Here is a 19894-nt window from a genome sequence, read left to right on the forward strand (position 1 = left end):
GGGGGACAGTTTCCGCGAGTGCCCACGGAATCACATGCACGGCCCCCTTGTGGTAGTTACAATGGAGTGCGTGCATCTATGTGCGACCTGCGAAAACTTTTAATATCCGTCTAGCGTGCGCCCACAAGGTGATTACCGATTTTGCTTTTACATAGCTGCAGCCCTTGCAAATTTTCGGTATTGTCTTGCCCGAGATGCATGGAGCTTTACACATTGATCACGTTTCGCGGAAGTAGGATTTGTGAGCTTATTTTACTTGGACCTTACAAGATCACAACTAACTGATCCTAATGCATCAAAATTCATTATAGTAAATGTCAGTATGTCACTTCAGGAAACGTTGCTTCAGATTTAATCATTAGGTTTAGAATAAGCAACTTCAGTAATTGCAGTTGCCACCATTCATTTAACACAAATTAAGATAGACTTTTTACTTTCTCCAAGCACGTCTATAGTATTCATACAATACAGTACCAGTCAGATGAAACAGCCACGAAATATACTTGGCATGTGTGCGATCTCATAACAGTGGACTCGAGCCTCTTTGAAATTTCAGTGACTGTAACTTCAGTGCTGGCAATCGTGAGAGCAGTTATGAAGTGAATAATATAAAAACTGTGAGACCAAAAGAGCGATGAAAGGCTGTAAATGCGAACACAACTGTTTGCGTTCCTGCGATTTTGGATGTTTTTTTCTATTTCAGTCACAACGTTTTAATGATAATGCAACTTATTCAACCTTACATTCAACTGTGAACACATAATCGGAACAAATTGCTTGAAAATATTTTATTTATTCTCAAATTCGGGCTGACCCTGGCATTTTTTTTTACTTTATTACACCTTTGCGTAGCAAACCAGTCGAAAATTGCTTCACAGCTAGGTAGGCAATAATTTTCAGAAAGAATATCCGAGGGAGTGCATAGTAGTTGGCGACACTCACTCGCACACACACACACAAAAAAAGGTGCCCCGTTCCACGGCGGAGAAGCACATGTTTACGTTCACTGCCCCACAACCGCTGGCTGCAAACGTCGCATCCAGGAGTTTTGACACCACCTTCCGGTTTTCTCTTATCTCGTTTTTTTTTTTCTAATCAACGGCTTGTCTCTAGTTTCCTTCTACAGTCAAATCTCGTTACTACAAACACCGAATTAACGATTTTTTCAGATTTACGAATATTTTGAAAATCTCGCCAGATTGCCTATATATTTTCAATGTAAAAATATTTCAGAACAACGAATTTCAGTACAATGTATATTTCAGAACAACGTGCATAATTTATTTGCTCGCCTATACGCAAGGAACATCAGTATTACGAATTTAGTTAAAAGTAGCAGCACCGCAACTCTCACGTAGCGCAGCAGCCGCTGTTTTTTTCCATGCACGGAAGCTATCATCATCACCGTGTTGAGAGCCGACTGCTAGCGCCACCACACAGGTATGGTTTGATGTGTGGCAGCTTAGCAGGCCTAGCCTCGTTGCATCGTCCTTCGTCATGTGTCCTTCGTGCCACGCACGTGTGAAGTCTGCTGCGTTTTGTTGTCGTTCTTTTTTTCTTAGCTTTCTGCAAAGTGTTTGGAGACCCGACGATGAATGCACCAGGTGACAGCGCTAAGAAGAGGCGAAAGGAGTTTTCCCTGCAAGAAAAGGTGGATTTGTAGAGGGAACTTGACTCGGGCAAAAAGCAAATCGACCTCTGCAGGGAGCGTGGCATTGCCCTGTCGACTGTCGCGACCATTTGGAAAGACAGAGAAAAGATTCTGAAGCTTCACCGAGAGTCACAACTTGCACCTACGAGGAAACGGTTGCGCCTGGGAAATTTTCAAGATGTCGACCAAGCTGTGCTGACCTGGTTTAAAGATGCCGGGCTGCAAAACATCCCAGTGTCTGGCCCAATGCTTCAAGAAAAAGCCCGCGAGTTCGCCGACGCACTTGAAGTAACTGGGTTTGATGCAAGTGCGGGTTGGCTTTTTCGTTTTCGCCAGAGAAACGGCATAACCTGGCAGGTAGTCTCAGGTGAAGAAAAGGCTGCGGACAAAGAGGGTGCAGATTCCTGGCGGAACGATCGTTTCCGAGAGGTGGCAGAATCGTACTCCGAAGACGACATTTTCAACGCGGACGAGACCGCGTGCTTCTACCAGCTCTTGCCAGATCGGACGATGCACTTCAAAGGTCAGCAGTGTAAAGGAGGCAAGAAGTCGCATCTCCGCGTGACGGTCTTGCTCTGCTGCAATGCGTCGGGCACGAAGAAAATCAAGCCGCTTGTCATTGGAAAATACGCAAAGCCTCGCTGCATGAAGAACGTCGTATCCCTACCGTTCGACTATTGTGCCAACAAGCGTGCCTGGATGACAAGAGAATTGTTTTCGCAGTGGCTCATCAAACTCGACGAACAAATGAGGAAAGAAAATAGAAAAATTCTTTTGATCGTCGACAACTGTTCAGCCCACATTGTGAATGTTCGCTTGACGCACGTTCGCCTGGAGTTTCTGCCACCGAACAACACGTCGTTGCTGCAACCACTAGATCAAGGCATCATAAAGAGTGTTAAGGCGGAATTTCGCAAGCGCCTTGTGCAGCGTTTTATTATAAATCTCCGCTTAAAGCAGCCGACATCAGTCAACGTTTGTCAAGCGGCGGAAATGCTGACGGGAGCTTGGTGGAACGTGAAGACGTCAACAATCCGTAACTGTTGGCGAAAAGCAGGCCTAACCAAGGCGCCTGCCCAAGTTGAAGACAACCTGGAAGAGGACCACAGCAACCCAGGAGACCTGTGGACTGAGGTTGAGGAACTGTTGCCCGACGTCTCTTCCTTCAACGACTACGTGGAGAGCGACAGCGCAGCACTAACGTCGGCGGACATGACAACCGAGGAGATTGTCAACAGCGTTCGCGACGTCTCCAGTGACGACGACGACGACCCGAAGGAAGAGGACTCTGTATCACCGAACACTGAAGAGGATGAGACCATATCGCACTCGGATGTTTTAGTGCACATGAACAAAGTCCGCACCTACATTGGTCGGTGCAGTGATGTGCCCGATGAGGTGCTACGTAAGGTGGAAGGTGTTGAGGCGTACTTAATCAGCCGTTTGTGCTACACGCGTCAGAAGAAAATCACAGATTTCTTCAAATAAAGAACGTTTGAAGTGTGTGTAATTTTTTTTGTGTGTGTGTTTGCTTGTCAGCGCACACGGCAACTGCCAAGGTACGTCATGTTCGCTCCTAGGTTTGACCTCTTGCTTACAATCGAAGTTTTTCATTACAACGATATTTCAAAATAACGTACGAGTTGCGGCGGTCCCACTTAATTCGTTATATCGAGATTTGACTGTATAATGCCTGCCTTTAAGCCCTTTGCACTTTTGTCATTAGTTCCGGTTATTTCCGAATGCTGTCGTGTTGTGGACGTCGTCGTGCATCTCCCGCAAAGCCATGTGGAACTGATGTACGTTTTGGTAAAACAGCTCGAACACCCCTTCCAGTGAAGAAGTTCGTCTGTGTGTGGTCATTTGCGAAATGGCACACAGACTCAAACTTACATCTGCAAAACATGCGAAGGCAAAAAGGTGCCAAAAAGCAGCTAGTGGGCGACAAGATTTTACATTTGAAAAAAATATATATACTGGCAGCCAACACACACGTTGAGAGCCTCTAGCTGGGAGATTGTGAGGAGGGTCGTTTTGGAAAGAGCTACGGTAGGAAAAAAAAAAATGGCATAAAAAATCTGCTATAATCGTCGCTGTTTACTTTTCATGTTATTTGTTGTTGTTGTTTTGTTCTGCCTTCATCTTGTGTGCCCAGCTTTTGGCTTATATCTCTATTGACAATAAAAACATCCATTTGGTAATTTCATATTACCCTTTTCATGGGCACTGGCGTATCCCGATATCACTCCACCACACTTGTCTTCTGGCAGTCTTCGTCAAGCGGTTCTGTCATTCATTACTGTTTATTTGTTCTACTATGTACCATCGACAAATTGGCACCTGTGCTCGCTGAAACGAAGGCACGTGCACTCAACTGCCCAATAGCAGCCATCGTTTTGCGATGTGTAAACATTAAAATGTGGTTGTAATTTGACCCAGCTGTGTGTGTGTGTGTGTGTATGTATATATATATATATATATATATATATATATATATATATATATATATATATATAGTAAAATTTCTGTAAAGCGAACTTCAGGGGTCCGCAGAAATTTGTTTGTTATCTTGAAAGGTTGTTATAGTGAAAGCTTAAAAATTACCCATACTAATTTTTCAGACTAAAACGACTTACCTTTACAACGATGGGTCCTTGAACTCGTTTTGCATGAGAAAAAAAATGCACAAGTAAACACCCTAAAATGCACAGTTACTTTAAAGAAATCTGTGATTTTTTTTTTTTCGACGCGAGCTGGAGAAACTTTGCAGCGTGAAGGCCTCCAGCTCACCCACATTCCTGTGGTGTGATTCGGCTCTTTGGTCACAACAGCCTGCTTTCTGCCTTCCAGTTGCCGAAAAATATCCAATGTCTGACTTAGCGAAAACTGCTTCCGCTAATTCATCGCAAGCAGAGATGAATTCATTTGTAGTATCACCCTAGCGCGAACGCCGACTTGCTTTGCGGACGTGATGAGTAATCACCGAAAACAAATGAACACGACTGAAAAAACAAAGCCTCCAAAGAAAAACACGAAGCGACACGGCTGTCATCGCCTCTTTCGAAGAAAAAAAAATGTGCTAAAAATGTAACTGCCCGCGTTTCGTTTTCTGCTCTCTCGCTGTCTCAGGCTTTCTGTGCCCATGCTTCCTCCTCCGCAACTCCCACTCTGCCTTGCTGACGTTGCCCTCCCGTGTTGCCCTTGCCTCTGTGCTCGCTTGTAAACCTGCAGTGTCGGCCTTTCAACAAAAAGAAAGGAGAGTCGCCCTTTCTTTTTTTTTTCCTCCACACCGTCGCGCGTCTTCCGAGAAGCAAGGCGTCCGTTCGCTTTGTCGTCTGCTTGCTTACTGCTCCGGTGATCGCGACGGATTTCACAACATAAGTTTGTAGTACTGAGGCGTTGTTAATATAACGTGGAACTAAATTAACGCTCGTTATTCTGAAAAGTTCGGTATTTTGAAGTTCGGTATTTTGAAGTACGTAGTAGTGAAATATTTTACATTGAAACTATTAACAGTCGACACAGGATCTTTTAAAAGTTTGTTAATTTGAAAAGTTCGTTAATGTGGGGTTCGTTCCACCGTGATTTCAATGTATGTATGTATGTACACACACACACACACACACGCACGCACTGGGGAAGTGAATGTCACACACAAATAAATATAGCTGGAGTTTATCTCTGCAATTTCACGATTTTGTTTCAGGAATTGAGGCCTATTATTGTCAGCGTCATTGCTCTAGATATAAGCCACTCCACGCCAGTATAATGATGATGATATTTGGTGCTTTGAGGCACAAGGGCCATTTGATGGCCAAAGAGCGCCAGTTCATGGGACAAGAGTTGTGAACAATGATTGTGATTAGCGGCTGTATAAGGGCCTTAAAATTCCTCGCCCTAAGGTGGGTAAAAACATAGAAGTAATAAAGTCATGACCATGCCGTGAAAAGTGTGTGGTATTAATGGATGACGAAAGTTTGTGATAATAAAAACCATAGTGGACATGTATGGCATTAGCACAAATGCCTCAATAGTTCACACCCTTGCGCCCAAGGGCCGTGAGGCAAGTGCTTTAATGAGTGTAGCCACCGCAGCGGAGACCTCTCTGGAGAGGTCGTGCTACGGAATGCCTGAGTGTACGATATGAAAAGAACGAACTTCTCTCAAAAAGCTAACAACGATTTATGTGTGAAAAGTGGTTCCCCACCGACGAACATTGCAAGATGAAGTGGTATCTGCTGTCGGTAGGGTAATGGAAAGTGTTGTCTCCTTAGCGTGTCTAATTCTTTACACTGGGTCAAAATGTGAAGTACGGTGAGCGCTTCTCCACATGTATCCCACAAAGGTGGATGGCCACTAGACAAAAGAAATGAATGTGTAGTGCATGTATGTCCTGTTCTTGACTTTGTAAGTATTACTTCTGTGTGGCGTGATTTTGATACTGGTGGCCAATATACCTGTGTGTGTGTCCCATGTGCTCTGCCACTAACCCCTGAGCTCTTGCTTTAGAAAAGGTTTCAAGTCGAGTGCAGGAATTGGCATCAATGTATTGGTAGCAGTTTTGTTGGCAGATCCAGCTAGCTGGTCCACCAGAAGGTTGCCTCGTATTTCGCGATGCCCTGGCACCCAACAGACTACAACATGCTGCTTGGATGAGTAGACTGTGCATAAGAGCGAATAAAGCGAGACATGGACAGGGTTTTCGACAAAGCTTTTTAAGTTTTCAGAGCTTTTACTACGCTTAGGGAATCTGTGTATATGATTGCCTTGTGTAGTTTTATTTGTTTAATGTGTTTCACAGCCGCAAGTATCGCATAATCTTCACCGGTAAAAATGCTTGTATGAGAGTGCAGGACGCCAGCTTCCGAAAAAGATGGGCCGACGGCTGCGTACGAGACGAGACAGAAGTGTTGGGCTTTGAAGCATCCGTAAAGAACTCGGACCATGTGTATTTATGTTGTAGTTCTAAGAAGTATGTCTGGATATGTGCAATTGGCGCGTGCTTCCTAACCTCTAAGAAAGACACGTCGCAATCTATCGCCTGCCACTGCCACGGTGGCAGGCATACTGCGGGAACCATCAAACGGTGTTTAAGGGGGGACATGGGTTCTAAAAATTTTTTTTAGTTTTTTGCTCAATCTTAACCAAACTTCACTACCTAAGCTAGTTTTTCATGCTGATTTCAAATCTCCAATTTGTTTCTTAATATTTCAAGTGGTTTAGAAAATATGAAGGTCTGAATCATGATTGCGTACTTCTTACGGGACGGGAATTCTTGGCAATTCATTCTTGCTAAATCTAAAAAGTGAATGCATAATCCCAATGCTGGAGACTTGCTGTAGGGGGTGATGCTATTTTTATCCCTTTGAAGGCATTTTTTAAGCAAGAAAAAGGACGAACACTTATGGTCACTACATTACAATAAATTTCTCTCACTAAAATCTTCAATGATAATTTTTGAAGTGATGCTAGAGAAATAGAAGTAGCATCATCCCCTAGATCATGTCAAGAGGAATAAAATGATACCAAGTTTGTCGCATTCACTCAAGTTTAACATAGGAAAAACCCCCGTAAGGCCGAGTACAATGTGCAAAAACATCGAACTGAGAAAAACGCGTTTGAAGTTTCTAGAAACTTCAACTTTTGCTAAAGTGAAGCTACAGCGATATTAATGACATCATTCTGTAGCTCTATATTATAGGATAAATGGCCATGCTAAATTTCACTGTACCCACGCAGAATACTGCTCACAGCTTGTTCTAGAACTATAAAATAGTCATTGACTCAGCATGAGAATTATTATTTTTTTTACTTTGTGGTCGTTCCAGTGCCTTTCAAGTGAAAGGAACACAAAAAAATCATGTAATAATGTTGTCCTTGGATAGACAATAGATTTACACAATGTTTGGGCCTAAAACCAAGAAATTTATTTTTGCGAAAATTCTCACTATTTGCCATCATGACTGTTTACAGCAGACCAGGGCTGTAAGCAGAGTCTCCCCTGCTGGCTTGTGACGCTTTGAAAGTCTTTCCTTTATTGAACTGCTGTCGAGATGCTCTCTTCGCTATTTTTGCAGCCTGCCCTTGTCCTTCTCAAGGCTGCCACGCACCAAGTTATTGCCAGCGCTGTAGCCCAGCTTCTCGGCAATTTCCACGTTGCTCTTGGTTGTGCCTTGGTTGAAGCGGCTGATGGCTTCGGCAACTGCCCTTTCAATGCTCCGCAAGAATGCATGCTGAGTTTTGGGGGCCTGCTGCCAAATCATAGCGTGCAGGCTCTCACTTGGGTTCTGGGTGATCCCATCGCTGCACCTTTCCAAGAGGGCAATGTCGCTCAGCCGCCTAAACACAGGCTCCAATGCCTCAGTTACGAAATCAGGCAGGCTGTCCTTGTGTGGTGGCGGCTTCTCATTTTTCGCAAGAGCTCTCCGAAATTTGCACCAGGATTCAGGGCCTTCAGGACAAAGGTCATGCTTTGGTGCCTCGTCAGTTGAAGACATGTGGTTCAGAGTTGCTAGAACAGCCTTCTGCATACCTGGAACATCGTTCCTGTGGCTTCTCAATGTGTAGCCATAGTATGAGGTGATCTTCTTTATCTTTTATTGCGTAAGTCTGCCCTTTCCACCAAGTGAGCCACCTTGAGCTTTTTTTTTTTTCTCTACAAGGGTACAAAAGGCAGCTTCCATACGTTTGTGTACATGATTTATGCAGTCCTTTTTGGCCACCTTTATGAAGCCGTACTCCTCTTTTTCTGTGAGTACATGGAATGTCCAACTGTCGCCGTCCGACAGCATTGCCGTATAATGAAGCTTGTGCTCTTCAAGTGACCGCTGAAACAAGCGTAGTCCTGCCTCCACTTCCATCTGGCCAGCCTTACAATCAACATTCTTCTGGCACAGAGGGCCATGCTGAATGAGCCAGGCAGAATGTCTTGCTTCTCCTTCCTTGGGTCCTATGGTGCAAGCCCGGCAAAAGTTCGATAGCACGATATCACGAGGCCACTATACATCTCAACAATGCAGCCAACAGATATATGCGAGCTGTGACCACGCGTAAGCCAGGTGCCGTCATAAATGACGTCGACGTTTCCGGGCTTGTTGCTGAACTCCGCATAGAGCTCCTTGACGCGAGCAACGCTCGCCGCTTCGCATTCGGCAGCAGTCGCACAGCAGGCTTCTTTCATTATATTCATGTGGCTTTAATAACTCTTGTGATGAAGCCCTCGATGCGAAATATTCATCCCGGCGAAGAAGTCCGACAGAGCCGTTGCCCCCTTGCCGATACTGTTGATGGCCTTCATGGCACGCATATTAAATTCAAACGGCCTTATTTTCGCGTCGGTCTCGTCGACTATACGTGGGGACGAAAAACACTCTTCGCGAAAGTCACAACTGCCGCACGTGACTGTGAGCTTTGAACACAGCTTCTTGGCCTTTGAAATAGTGACGCTTCTTTCACCGCATTCTGGGCACGCGACAAGTCCAAATAACGAGCGTATCGCCGTTAGATCAACAATAACAAATTTTGTCCCGTTTTCTTTGCCACCATCCTCCAGATCAATATCTAGTACCTCGAACTTACGTTCCGTCGCGCACTGCGATGCGAGTGATGCCTTCAAGCCCGCTGCATTTTTTGTGCACTCAGCAAACTTGTCCGCCGAATAAAACGCCGTGTCAATGCGGTCTAGGACGCTGCTGGAAGTGCAAGATGACGATCCGACGACGACACAATCCGATGAGGTGCTGCTGCAAGGCACAGGAGAGTGCACCGCTTCGGACACAAGCGGCCGCGGCTGCGCGCCGTCGTCGGAATGCGCCGCTTCGGCGGCATCGGGCGAAATCGGCTGCACGTTGTCGGCTGCTTTCTTCTGGCCGGCGTTCCACGGGCACCTCCGTTTCTTGTCGTACGCTTGGCGCGTCTTCTTCTTTAGACAAGCACCTTCAATCATGCCGGCAAAAGACAGAAAGTCGGTGCGTCGGTCGCGTAGCATAAGCAGGCACGTGCGGGAAGCAGATAAACAACGTGCGCGAACGGGAACCGGCGGCCGACGAACAATATACAAAAAAAAAAGCGCCGGCAACTTTGGCCGCATCAGCTAATGGGAAGGAAGGAACAGGGGGCTCGCCTGGTGCGCACGTGCTCTGGCCAATTAGCGGCCCGGAAGGGGGCTCCGGAAAAGGGGCGAGGGCAGCCGTTATGTTTAAGCGACGCAATTTTGAAGGGTGGCAAAATGCGCACAAAGGAATCAGCTTCAAAACAAGCCCAAGATGGCGGGGATCGGCCGGCAGCGTGCACGGGAAGTCTGAACGAATTTGACCTGCCGTGGGTTGTTTTGCGGCTCCCATGACAACTTCATAATCAATTTTAATCCATTTACTGATCGAATTCAGCGTTCACAATTTGAGGACACGTGCTTATAGGTCTAAAAATTTCAAATATCGCATTTTCTCAAAATCGACTTTTTGGCCATTTTTCACCATTCTAAGACCCGCGTCCCCCCTTAAGTGGCACACCGGTTTCTTGCGCTAGGCCCCTAACACAGAGTGAGTAGGCCTGTCTCATAGAAGGCCGTTTTTCAAACACAGCAGAATTTGACATGTCATTAATTGTCGAATGTGAAGGGTGTTCACTGTCTGCGTTCACTTTAGGATAATATTTAAAAGACATGTAACATCTCTGTAGGTGGAGCGACCATTCGTTTGATTCCACATACAGGCTTTCCACGGGGCTAGTGCGAAAAGCACCCGTAGAGAGACGGATGCCTAGATGATGAACAGGGTCAAGCATTTTGAGGACAGTAGGTGTCGCCGACTGATATGCTATTGCTCCTTAATCTAGGCGGGTACGTATGAGGCTTTTATACAAATTCATTAAACACTTCTTGTCACTTTCGCAAGTAGTGCGTGACAACACTTTTAGAACGTTCATTCCTTTTATGCACTTGTTTTTTAAATACCACATGTGTGGTATGAAGGTTAGCTTGGCATCCAAGAATCGGGTCCAGAATTTCTTCTGCCCAATTGGATACTTTGTTCAAACCAAGCTGAACCTGCCGCTACCACATGGCCAGATTACAAGATTTGAAACCAAGCTGTACGTCGTCGACATATGTGCAATAAAACATATTGCGAGGCATGGACAAGCGCAAAGAATCCATTTTGATAATAAAAAGTGTGCAACTAAGTACCCCACTTTGTAGCACTCCTGCTTCTTGAACAAATGTTTTGGAAAAAAGCTGCCCACTCGAACACGGAATGTACAGTTTGACAAGTAACTTTCAATTATGGTAAACATTCTGCCACACATGCCAAGCTGGGACAGGTCTCTCAATATTCCTAAGCGCCATGTTGTATCATATGTCTTTTCGATATCGAGGAACACACAGAGAAAATATTGTTTGTGGACGAAAGCGCCTCTGATCGCTGCCTCGATACGAACAAGGTGGTCGGTGGTGGATCTACCCTCTCGAAATCCACACTAGAACGGGTCGAGCAAATTCTTTGTTTCAAGAAAATACACAAGTTGGCAGTTTATCATTTTTTTTTTTTTTGAAGAGTTTGCACAATCAGCTTGTAAGTGCAATAGGCCTATAACTCGAAACAGAAGAAGGGTCCTTGCCCTCTTTCAAAATGGGAATAGTAATGGGCTTTTTCCAGGAAGCAGGGATAGTGCCAGAAAACCAGATAGCATTGTACAAACAAAGTAAGGTTTTTTTGGGTTTCAATTGGGGATGTTTAAGCATTTCATACAGCACGCGGTCGGAACCAGGGGCGGAATTATTGCAGAGGTTTAGTGATGCTTGGAGCTCATCTAGGCTGAAAGTTTGGCTGTATGCCTCTTATTTTGTACATTTGTGTTCTAGTTTCTACTTTTCTATTTTCATTTTGTATTTATGGAAAGAATCAGTATAGGGTGACGAGCCAGACAGAAGTGTGTGCCCAGGAAGTTCGCCTGATCTTCCAAGCTTTCCCCATGTGTGTTTACGAGTGGGAGTGAGTGTACTTGTCTTCCTGCTATTCTACCAAACATGTTCCAGACTTTAGCCTCCTGTGTATATGGATTGATCCCTGATAAGAACTTCTGCCAGATTTCTCTTCTGGCCTACCGACGCGTTTTCCTGCCTTGAGACTTAATTTACTTGAAGCTGTCAAAGCTGTCAAGATTAACGGCTGTAGGTGAGGTCCGAAGCAACCTCCAAGCCCTGTTCTGCTCCTTTCGCGCATTCCAACACTCAGTGTTCCAGCATGGAACACGTCGCTTGCCAGGCATTCCAGATGTTTGCGGTATGCACTTGGCTGCTGCGTCGGTAAGAAAAGCTGTGAAGTACTGCACAGCTTCATTTATGTTTAACCTACATATGTCAGTCTAACTTAAACGAGTAGTGTTGTGAAACTGTTCTTAGTCTGCTTTGTTTATCAGCCATTTGGGAACATGTGGAGGACATTCATATGTAGTTGGTGAACTCAACACTACAGGAAAATGGTCATTTCCATACGAATTATTTATGATTTTCCAGAGAAACTGTTCAATGAGACGACCTCGTGCATCACAGCGAGAATCGCCCCACAGACCGCTATGTGCATTTAGGTCTCCTAGGAGCAGATAGGGTTCAGGTAGTTCGTCTATTAAAGACTGGAATTCAAGTCTTTCAAAACGGTGGTGCGGAGGTATGTACAGAGAGCAGACGGTGATGGGTTTGTTCAGAAGTACTGCTCGGACAGCCACCACCTCAAGAGATGTTTGGAGTGGTAAATTTGTACACGCTACTCCTTGATTAACCATAATGGCCACGCCACCGGATGACGCCACAGCATCATCTCGATCCTTTCGGAATATGATGTAAGCACGTAGAAAATTTGTATTGGAGAATTTTAGGTGTGTTTCCTGTACACACAGCCCTTTTGGTCAGCGTTGTGTAAGAGCTCTTGGATGTCGTCGAGGTTATTAGGCACTCCTCTGACGTTCCAATGTATAATTTGTGTTTCCGTATTGGATGTAAAGTAGTGCTGTGTGTACATTAAGGGAGTGACTTGTTTAAGGGGGGACATGGGTCTTTAAAATTTTTTTTTCTGTTTTTGGCTCAATCTTGACCAAACCTCACCATCTTGGACAGTTTTTCGTGCTGATTTCAAATATGTAATTGTTTCTGAAATAGCTTCAGTGGATAAAAAGATATTAACATCTGTTATTTAATTAATTATGCACTTCATTGGGGGCTTTTTGGGCTTTCTGTATGGGGTGATGCTATTTTTATTAATTTTTAGGCATTATATAGATAAGAAAACAGACCAGCACTTACAATGGATATTCTGTTCAATTTTCGCTCATTACTATCCATAATTCTAATTAACAGTATGCTTCTAGAGTAATCAAAATAGCATCACCCCATAGGTAATGTTATTACAAATAAAATGATACCAAGTTTGTCATTCTCAATCAACAGTAACATATAAGAAAAACCCCTAAGGTTTAGTGTGGTGCACAAAAACATCGAACTGAGAAAAACGCATTTAAAGTTTCTAATAACTGTAACTTTTGCTAAAGTAAAGCTAGAGCAATAAAAATGGCACTGTTGTATAGCTCTACATTATGTGAGTATGGCTGTACAAAATGTGTCAATGCACCTTCCCAAAATATTTGCCACAGCTCATTTAAAAACTGTGTACTGGCCGTTGAATCAGTATAAGGAACCCAGTCTACAACTTTGTGGCTGTTCTAGTGCACTGAAAACCAAAGGAAGACACATGTTATATATAAAAACATCGCCCTTTTATACATAAAACACTATTTCAAGTAAAACACACATTTTTGTCCCAGACATCCTTACAATTCTACAGCATGCCAGGGCTGTATGCAGTGTCTCTTGCAGGCTTATGTCACTTTGCAAGGGTTGCCTTCGTTGAACTGCTCTGCAGGTGCTCCCTCCGCGATTTGTGAAGCCTGGTTTTATCCTTTTCAAGGCTACGACGCATGAAGAGATTTCCTGCACTGTAGCCTAGCTTCTCAGCAATCGCTTCATTGCTCTTCGTGGCCCCCTGATTAAAGCGGCTGATGGCTTCAGCCACTGCTCAGGCCGCTCCCTTCTGCCGCGCATTCCACGCTCGCTTTCGTTTCCTGCCGAAAGCTTGACGAGTGTTCTTCAGGCGAGCTTCCCAAGCCATGCCGGCAGAATGCAGAAAGACGTATACGTCGGCGACGTCGGTACACGAGCGGGTAGCAGACGAGATAACACGCACGAGAGCAGGCGCCGACGGAGCAACACCAAACAAAAAAAAAAGAGCGAGCAACCTTGGCCGCGCCGCCGCGCCAGCCAATGGTAAGCGCAAGACGGGGGGGGGGCTCGCCGGCGCGCGCGCGCTCTAGCCAATCAGCGGTCCGGCAGACGGCTTCGCGAAACGGGGGAGGGCAGTCGTTGTGTTGGAGCTACGCCATTTTGAGAGCCCGCAAAACGCGCACAAAGGAACCAGCTTCAAAACAAGCCCAAGATGGCGCCGATCCGCCGGCTGCTTCGCTTGCGGCGCGGGGGAAGTTCGAACAAATTTTCTGTTTTGCGGGTTGTTTTGCGACTCCCGTGATGGTTTGAAAATAGATTTTAACCTATTTTTTTATCGAATTTAGCGTTAATAATTTAAGGAGAGGTGCTTATAGGTTCAAAGATTCAGAAAATGCGTTTTTCTCAAAATCAATTTTTTGGCCACTTTTTACTTTTCTAAGACCCACGTCCCCCCTTAAGCTGAAAGTTCGAGCTCAAGTAACAGGGCAGTAATTAGGCACTGTTATGAGCTTTTTAGTTCTCTTGGCGCACTCCAGAGAGCTGTGCCGTTCTTTCAGCACCAGGGGTGCCGCCGCATCCAATGCCTCCTCGGAGGCACTGGATGCCCGCACATGCGAGCTGGTTGTTCGAAGTTTGGGCCTCGCCTGGTAAGGCGAGGCCTTGAGACCCGAGGACCCTAGAGCCTCTGGTCTCTGTTCAATAGTAGGCGGAGTACACTCAACTACTGCCGCCTTGGGGGCAGGCGCCACAGCCGATGGCTCGCTTTGCGCAGGCCAAAGGAGTGGCGAGGGCTGGTGCGACGCTGCCCCCTGACGCGCCGCATCAGCATATGTGGGACCATAAAATGGTGATACTCTTCTTGCTTCTTTAAATGTGATGTTTTCTTTTATATTTCATGTGATGATCTCTTTTTCTTTTTTCCAAAAAAAAAATTCCTACCACAGTTCACACAGTGTGCCGGTGCTTCGAAGTTGTCGGTCGCGTGTGGCTCAAGACTCCACGCAGAGTACAAGTTTTCCGGCCACGACAGCTCTGCGAGCCGTGGCCATATTTCTGACATTGGAAGCAACGGCCGGGGTTAGGAATATATGGCCTAGGAATATATGGAATATAAGGTCAAAACATCGGTTTTTCTGCCATTTTTCGCAATCCCAAAGCCGCATTCCCCTTAAATAAACAAAAACGGCGGTACCCACGCTCGCGCCACTAAAGCAGACGTTTACAAGCATATTTTCGACAGTTAACCTTTGGCAGGAGAGTAAAAAAAGGCCCGCACCGTCGTAGAAAATTCGTTAATGCGGGATCACTGTCCAAAAACATTTTGTTGCCGCGAGATACGTAATACATCCAGAAATATTTCGTTGCCGCAGGGATTTCGTACTCACGGGGTTTCGACTGTGTGTGTGTGTGTGTGTGTGTGTGTGTGTGTGTGTGTGTGTGTGTGTGTGTGTGTGTGTGTGTGTGTGTGTGTGTGTGTGTGTGTGTGTGTGTGTGTGTGTGTGTGTGTGTGTGTGTGTGTGTGTGTGTGTGTGTGTGTGTGTGTGTGTGTGTGTGTGTGTGTGTGTGTGTGTGTGTGTGTGTGTGTGTGTGTGTGTGTGTGTGTGTGTGTGTGTGTGTGTGTGTGTGTGTGTGTGTGTGTGTGTGTGTGTGTGTGTGTGTGTGTGTGTGTGTGTGTGTGTGTGTGTGTGTGTGTGTGTGTGTGTGTGTGTGTGTGTATATATATATATATATATATATATATATATATATATATACATATACGTACATATATATATATATATATATATATATATATATATATATATACACACATGTATATATGAAAGTAGATGCGCTTTCACATAACTGTTTATTGTGCCGACGTTTCGACGGGAACCCCGTCTTTTTCGAGGCATAATAATATTTACACATGTTCCGTGTCTTCTTATAGCTTTTCGAGACAGGAGGGAAGAGGTCAAAAGAAAAGTAAAAAAAAGAAAAGAGAGAGAGAGAAAAAAAGAAGAAACAGCGAAACGGGACGAGAAACATTAAATAAAATATAGAAAATCTACGAGAAGAAGCAAGACCGACACGGTGTAATTAGAAAGGGGCAGCATCTCAACAGAGTAGGGCAGAGGTAGATGAGTAATGTCATCATTGTCAACAATACCTCTCCCGCACCCACTTTTCCCCAAGTGGGCAGTGCGCCGCCGTTCTTGTATTTCACCTTTCCGTGTAGTCCGTTGGCGGCTCGTTCCTCTTTGAAGTTTAAGACAAGTTAATGGGGAGAGCTTAAGCGCTTCGAGTGCGTGCTGGTGGCGTCGGGAGGAATGAAAAATCCGGTGATTGAGGCGCCGCCATCGATATTCATTATGTGCAATGGCTCTTTGTCAGTGAAGGAACAGAATGTGCGTAAAAAATTAAAGAAGAAAAAAAGAAAAAAGAACAGGGGGGGGAGACTGTATGACATCCGGGACAGTCACCACACAGTTGCGGCTCACTGGGAAGACATGCGCGCATGCATGAAAAAGTTAACGAAACCACCTAGCTGTCAGCTCCTTGTCAGTGAACTAACGACCTGGGCAATACGAATGCCCCGACAGCATTCGACCGTTACGTCGCCCTCCTTGACCGCATCCGGCATGGGAGACCAGATATTCCTATGGTGTTTGCCACACTAGTGCTCCCACGAGCCCCCAACCAACGACTCCGCCGACACAACTGGCGTGCGGTGAGGCGGTTCAACTTCGAGGCTCGGGAGTTTAACCTGCAACTGCTGAGTTTGTGCCATGAGAGAGAGGGCATCTTCTATGTGAACCATCGCATCGACGCGCTCCCGCCGTGGACCGTGCTCGCGGCCGATGGTCTGCACCCCAGCTTCGCTGGAGTGTCTCTCCTGGCCTGGAACATCTACAACATGCTCCTCGACCTATGGCGGCCATACATCACCAACTGGCTGGAACACGCGCCACAACCGGAGGCGGGGGCGTACGAGCTTCGGGAGACACCATCCTACTCCCAAGCACTGCGGCGTGACTCTTCCGATGCCACCTGTCGAGGCGGCAAAGGGAAGAAAATGAACCAATCAGCCCCAGAAACAGCCGCTGCCCCTTCTACAGGCCAGCATACCCCGTCGGGACTCCCCTCACCGAGAGCACAACCGCCATCACGCTTGCCACGGCTGTCGTCGACGCCTACGAAAAACATCCCGGAAACGGCGACGAAGGTTAATCCGAGCCAACAACGACGGCCAGCTGTACCACAATCAACAGCAACGAGTGGCCAGAATCAACCATCCGCAAGAAAAAATCAGCAGCCAGCATTATCAAAGAGCAAGCAGCAACCACCAGCAGCCAACAGCAGGCGTCTACAGGCCAGCTGGTCACTGGAGGCAGAACGGGATGGAGCTCTAACCCAAACCAGGTACGACCTCCGGGTACCTTGCGGCTCTATTCGCCGCGTCTGTGTAAAGTGACATGCTGGCTGTGCGAGTGGGCAAACACCGTCTGTTTCAGATGAACTAGGCCATAGAACGGGTCCAAATTTTCTTAAACTTAGAAAAGTTATTGACAAAAGAATACGGCACGAACTTCACGTGCAAAGCCTCGAACAATATGTACTGGCGGGTACGGCTCCGAAGGGGCTGCGCTTGTCGCTAACCCCATCAATGCATAACTTTGCCGAAAGGGATATGAAACAGTGGAATGAAATTCTTGATCATGCCACACAGGAGCTAACTAAGGTCACCATCGAACACTGTAGAAAGACTCTAAACGCACTGACAGACGAGGAGGGGTATATAAGAAATAACTTTTCTCTTTCGGAGTGGGAAGCTAAAGAACTCATCGTATTTGAGCACAAAAAAACGGAGGAAATTCAAAAACTTAAGAGGAAAAAATTTGCGCGGGACATTGTGTCACAAGCTATACCCACTGCTGCTTACAGAAAAAATACCAAACCATCTCACGTTCAAAAAAATTTGCCACCACACCCCAAAGAGCCAAACGTTATTAACCTTTCCGATAAAGAACTTAGCAAAGAAGAATTGAGTATACTATCATGCGGACTTACATTCTGCCCTGGCAACGGAAGGTACGATGAATTCACGCTCCTAAAAGACCTAGACGACTTCGCACGAAATTTACGATTGGAGGAATATTTCTTTGATAAACCCGAAAAACATAACGCACTTTTTCGTGGGGTAATCGGACGGCAATGGACCCCAGACGCCAACAGAACTCGACATCTGGATCTCTATAAAGACGCGGTTCAAAAAGATGTTATACATGCGTACAAGGTGCACAAACCAAGCATGATTAACATATCAAAAAGAGAAAAAGAGGCACTACTCACGTTGAGCAACTGCGAAGATCTCGTCATTAAACCAGCAGAAAAAGGAGGCGCGATTGTTGTACTGAATAGATCGGACTAAATTAAGGAAGGCAAGCGACAACTAAATAAACAATTCTACAAACACCTCGACTTTGACCCTACCACGGAGCACAAAAAGATCATTGTAACAACCCTAGAGAACCTCACACGTAAAGGCGCCATTGATTCAAAGCTTAAAAAGGCACTTATTACGGTACATTCGGCGCCTGGTCGTTTTTACATGCTGCCGAAGATTCATAAAGAGAATAACCCTGGCAGACCCATTATATCAGGCACGGGAACGTTAACGGAGCCCATTTCCAGTTATATTGATTCTTTAATCAAAGACATACCACCCACACATGAGTCCTTCTTGCGTGACACAAACCATTTCCTTCGGGAAATAGCAGACGTGAAAATTCCAGACGGTGCATTTCTCATAACATTGGATGTTAGCTGACTCTACACAAATATCCCACATGACGATGGTGTAAGGGCGCTTGTTGAGTCGTATGGCACACACAACCCTGTCGCTTATCCAAGCAAAAAAGTAATTAAAATCTTCACAAGACTTGTACTCGAATTGAACAGCTTTGAATTTAACAACCAGTACTACCTTCAAATCAGCGGCACGGCAATGGGTACAAGAATGGCCCCAAACTACGCTAACATATTCATGCACCAATAGAGTCCAATTTTCTTTCATCTTGTGATATCAAACCATTATTCTATAAACGGTACCTAGATGATATATTCATAATTTGGACACATTCCAAAAACGAGCTCCTCAAATTCATACAGGCATTCAACCAGGTACACCCCAGCATTTATATTACACACTCCTACTCTAACACTGAAATAAACTTTCTTGGTGTACTCATTCGAGTTGACGATGGTGCATTGGTAACTAGCGTATACAGAAAACCTATGGACAGGCAACAATACCTGCACTTCAAAAGCTGCCACCCGCGACATTGCAAGACCAGCATTCCCTATTCCCAAGCACACAGATTCCGACGAATCTGCTCCCGCACCGAGGACTTCCACAAAAACAGCACACATATGCGCGAAGTACTCCTTATTCAAGAATACCCGCCAGCTATCATCGATGACGCCATCAAAAAAGCTGAAAATCTGGACTGCCAGATTCTTCTCAACCACCAGAAAAACACCGACCAACACCGCAACAAAAACTTGCTCTTAACTTTCACGAGCAACCCACAAAACATAAACAAGGTCCTAAGAAAAACTTTAACAATTGGAACAGAGCGTGCGACTATCCGAAATTTTCACTTCTCCTTGTGTTGTATACAGACGGCCGAAAAATATAAAGGATCATTTAATAAATTCAAAGATAGGTGTGAAATCTCAAACTGGGTGTCACCCTTGCGGAAAAAGCAGATGCAAGGTATGCAAACACATGCAGACAACGACAGTGGCGAAAAGCACCCACTCGGATTTTAAGCACAGGATAAGAGGTGCACTAGACTGTAACTCAGACAACGTCATATACCTCCTGGAATGTGGGGTATGTAACAAGCAATACGTGGACCAGACAGACACTCCGTTTAGAATTAGATTCAACAACCATCGGGCACATGTACGATCTCTGCCAGGCCTTC

The 19894-nt window shown here is 45.5% G+C and overlaps 1 protein-coding gene across 15 annotated transcripts in view; it reads right to left on the reverse strand.

The window, feature by feature from the left end:
• The window catches only part of LOC119177004 (uncharacterized), a 282220-nt gene that overhangs the window by 170802 nt on the left and 91524 nt on the right, over positions 1-19894 (reverse strand). The window lies entirely within an intron of this gene.

This window comes from Rhipicephalus microplus, chromosome X (genome assembly GCF_043290135.1).
Source record: "Rhipicephalus microplus isolate Deutch F79 chromosome X, USDA_Rmic, whole genome shotgun sequence".
NCBI classification, from domain to species: domain Eukaryota; kingdom Metazoa; phylum Arthropoda; class Arachnida; order Ixodida; family Ixodidae; genus Rhipicephalus; species Rhipicephalus microplus.